Source organism: Hetaerina americana, unplaced genomic scaffold, assembly GCF_022747635.1.
Source record: "Hetaerina americana unplaced genomic scaffold, ioHetAmer1.1.p SCAF_88, whole genome shotgun sequence".
NCBI classification, from domain to species: Eukaryota; Metazoa; Arthropoda; class Insecta; order Odonata; family Calopterygidae; genus Hetaerina; species Hetaerina americana.
In genome coordinates this window covers 992,777-997,477 of record NW_027287516.1, presented here as the reverse complement: position 1 = coordinate 997,477, position 4,701 = coordinate 992,777, and the positions used below count along the sequence as shown (strand labels likewise).

The window sequence follows — 4,701 nt, the reverse complement described above, 5'->3', positions numbered from 1 at the left end:
CCAAAGAATTATCACCATGCACTTTTTCAAGTTTAATTCTAATTGCTAAGTGTCGCACCAGCGTTGTATAGAATTAAAGTCATCTGTTAAAGCTGCTGTGTCCACAGGATTACGGATATCACGGCAAACCACTGCACCATCGGCAAATAAACGTATCTTACTATTGATGACGGAGTCAATGTCGTTAAAGTAAAGTAGGAACAAAAGAGGTCCTATAACACATCCCTGGGGAACACCTGAAGTAACTTCTTCTATATTTGAGCGTTGCGGTATAAGTAGCCTAGGAATCTACTGCGCACAAATACTTCTCATGTGCAATTTTTTGCTGAACAAAATCAGTCAGTAACTCCACTATGAACGTAATATGCAATGATTATAATAATACTTTCTTAAATTTCATTCAACTCTCTACTTAAGGCATGGCTGCGGCTATGTTCATTGTCACTATTTCTATAGCAGTGCACCGTAGCTCCGGGTTAACCTTACAATTAATAATCAATTGTCACCCCTTCCTGAATCATTTAATACCATATTCTAGCTGTCCTTTTTATAAGAAAGTGAGATCATCATGAAGCTTCAAGTAGCATTACATAGGCCTCAGTTAAAGATCCCTTAAAGAAGAAAGGGATGTATCAATGCAGCGTATTGTTCGGCATGGGTTATATTTAGTTAACTCATGGATAAAAAAATGTATTTCGAGTTTGTGACCACAGGAAAACTGCCGAACGATCAATTTCAAATCAAGTCAGGATGGCCGAGCGGTCCAAGGCGCTGCGTTCAGGTCGCAGTCCGGTTCTCCGGGCGTGGGTTCGAATCCCACTTCTGACAAACATTTTTACAAATTGGTATTCTTAAAACTAATTTAATCTTTATGATTTGAAGACCCAATTACATTTGGTATCCCACATAATTATATGAGGAAAATTCCATTTTATTTTAAAATCCAGGATGTTTTTTTGTATCGAATTATCGTTCATATGTTAATTTTGTTCACATAATCATTAACAGAAAAGTTTCACTCAAGCATAATTTTACTGTAATCATTGTAATTCCTATAGGACATGGCACATTCAAAAATTTGTGCCGTCAGCGAAACAATATTATGGCATATGTGTTGACCCCACTGGGTAAGTTAACCTTTATGGTTTTTTGCGGCAGCTGTTTCATTTGTTGAAACTGCGCAAGGGTTAAAAGAATAATTACACTGTCATGCCATGTATCGAATGAGAAATGTAATCTCGCTGAATACTTGTCCTGTCCGTGACTTCATATCCGAGCAATCCATAATTCGTAAACTATACGAATTTTCAGTGATTAAATATGAGCTCAGGGGGAAGTGAATCAAGTACTCATCAAGATCATTCGTCCACAGCGCTTTCCCGGATCGCTCATAAAGTTTCCAGGAAAGTTCTACTCCTCTCCAAATCTATTACGTAAGGTAGGATGTCTCTTCCTTGATGTTGAAAATGTAATATTAGCCCCGTGAAACAGCTTAGGATATATAAAGTAAATAAAAGTAGAGAGAATAATTGTAAAACAGAGTGATTAGAGGACGTCCGAGTGCGTTGGTAGGGACGAGTATTTTGGGTCAAAATTAGTCTGATGTGTAACCACCCCCTGCCATACATCGTAGTGGTAGTTTGCAGAGTAATATGTTAACAAATTAATGAAGAATTAAGATGAAGAGATCGAACAAATAACACTCCTTGGAAAAAACGTTTGTAAATACGAATTCTACCGACAACCATTTAGCAGATACGAGGGTCATCCGGAAAGTAGTACCCGTTCGTGCCGCATGAAGTGCTGACGACGCGAGTAGCCGCTGGACGAGGTCAGATAGCTTCAGTGGCTTGTCTGCCTTCTCTGAGCCAAGTTGCGTGACGCTAGCATTGCCTGTGTTGTTTCTGTGATTGTTTACAATGTTTAAAAAAATTGAGAACGCCGCCAGTTGTGAAGTGAGGGCAGTGATTAAATTCCTCAATGCAAGAAACGTTCGCCCATGTGATATTCATCGCCAATTAAAGGAGGTGTATGGAGACAATGTAATGGACGAGTCGTCTGTTCGGCGGTGGTGTCGCAACTTCAACATGGGGAGGGGGAACACACACGACGATGAGCGTTCGGAGAGACCGTCTGTCATTACAGACCAACTGGTGAGCTCAGTTGACGAATTCGTGAGGAACGATCGGCGCGTCACAATTGATGACATCTGTGAGCATTTTCCCAATGTTTCTCGAACAATTGTTCATGAAATTGTTAAACACCATCTGCATTATGCAAAAATTTGTGCAAGATGGGTCCCTCGCGTATCTCAATGAGCTGGCGGCGAAGGACTATGCAGCAGGAATACAGAAACTTGTCACACGTTATGACAAATGCCTTAATTTGCTTGGAGATTATGTTGAGAAGTAGTTTAAAGTATCCTCTTTCAAATAAAATTTTTTATGTTTGTTAATATTTACTTTTGTGTCTTTATTTCACGAACGGGTACTACTTTCCGGATGACCCTCGTATTATCCTTGTTACATATCGTGAAAACATATATATATATATATATATATATATATATATATATATATATATATATATATATATATATATATATGTATATGTTTTCACATTCATTCAAGGAAAAGGGATAGGATCACATGTCAAGGGCGGACACGAGAAGGTGGGGAAGCCGTGCTAAAATATTTCTCGGTCCCGGTCAAGGAAATATTTTTGCTCTATCCCCACCTCTCCTGTGTTGGACGATTTCCCGGCGGAAACTTGAAAAAGGTGTATTGACGTTGAGGTAAAAAAATTCTCTATGCAGTGTTGCATTTTTATGTTCTTTGTGTGGTAATCTATATAAATGATCTCCCAGTAAATATTAATTCTCAGATAAGACTTTTTGCAGACGATTGTATTATCTACAGGAAAGTCGAAAATGACAGAGACCGTGACAAACTTCAAAGGGGCATTAATAAAATGGCGGATTGGGTGACATAAAATGGGATGGATATTAATGTTAGCAAATGCAAATTCATCACTTTTAGCAATAAGGTAAATAGAAAAAATAGGGAATATAAATTCTCAGAAAATGTCATTCCTAGAAGTGATACTTGTAAATACTTGTATATTTAACTAAGGACTTAGGGTGGGGGCTAAATGTGGAGTACATCTTTAAGACCAATGGTAAGACCAATTTTAGAGTACGCTTCTCTTGTATGGGACCCTCATGAAGAAGGTCATATTAAAAAACTGGGAAAGGTGCAAAGAAAGGCTGCCCGATATGTACTGGGGAAGCATAGGAGGATGGAGACTGTGTCTGACATGCTAGAAACGCTGGGCTGGGAACCTCTACAAACTAGAAGGAAAGTAAGCAGACTTTGTGGAATGTTCCGAATTCTGAAGGGGGAGAAAGGTTGGGCAGATCTTAGGAAAGAGGCGGGGAACCCAAATTTCATTGGTAGAAATGATCACAAATTTAAGGTAAAATGCCGGGCACAGGGAACAAATAAAAAAAAATTTTCTTTTATAAATAGAACAATTGTTGAGTGGAACACCTTACCTGCAAAATTATTCGAGCCCTTTCCTAACAGAGTGTATACTTTTAAGAATAGATGTAAGGTGTATATGTAATAATTTGATTGATGTGTGGAGTATTGTATTTATGTAATAGTTTAATTTTTTTAATTTTTCTTTTTTTATTGCTGATTAATGGATGTAAATGGGATGGGGATTCGCTTGTTTTGTTTAAGAGATTTGTGTTTTGAAGTCTGATATTATCTATTATCTTTCGATTATTTGGGACTTGTGTGCCACCTGACACTGTCTATCAGCACATGTGTATTTTTAATAATAATAATAAATGGCGTTGTGTGTCTCGTCTCAAGGAAGACTGCCTCAAACATTCAAGGATGACTTACCGTTTAATACATCTGAATAGATTGATCGCTGGTTCGGAGAGAATTACATGAGGCAGCATCAAAGTGAGCGATTCTCGTTTAATTCTTCCATTCATTAACGCGTAAGCCTTATTTTCTAAAATCGTGCGCTCTCTTAAGAAAAAAAACAAGCTCATCATGTGTACGAGAATCACAGTAGTTTTATGAATGCCTTCACAATTTGCCAATACACTCAGATACGAATACGGGAGAAACTAATGGCCGAGATTTAAGTAGTTTTTCTTTTAGGCAAGAGTCAAATATGCTTACGTCATTAATCAATTAAAATTTATCTAATCGAAACGATATTTTTACATTTATCGACACATTGAAGTGAGAATCAAATCTTTTAAAAAAGTATCAATTAGTCTTTTACCATTAGCCAGGTATATTTTTATTTCGTTTCGCATTCCCTGTTTTACTGCCTTTTCCACTCGTCTTACAATTTATTCAAGTGACCGATTATATATATATATATATATATATATATATATATATATATATATATATATATATATATATATATGTATATATATATATATATACATATATAAACTAAAGACAGGCACTAATGTCTATCATGGACACATTGCATTTAATTACTAGGGAACATGGTAACGAATAGAGAACTTAATTTTCACCGTTGCTTGGCACATTGGATGCTGTGATCACATTTGCTAATAAAACAATCTTTGTAAAAATTCTGTCAGCAGAATGTTGTCTCTTCATGAAGGCGATGGGTAAAATAAAACAGTTACATGCCAGCAGCATG

The 4,701-nt window shown here is 36.8% G+C and overlaps 1 non-coding gene across 1 annotated transcript; it reads left to right on the top strand.

Moving 5' to 3' along the window:
• Positions 1-744: 744 nt before the first annotated feature.
• TRNAL-CAG (transfer RNA leucine (anticodon CAG)) lies at positions 745-828 on the top strand. Its single transcript has one exon. It is a non-coding gene; the product is annotated as a tRNA-Leu (tRNA).
• Positions 829-4,701: the final 3,873 nt, after the last annotated feature.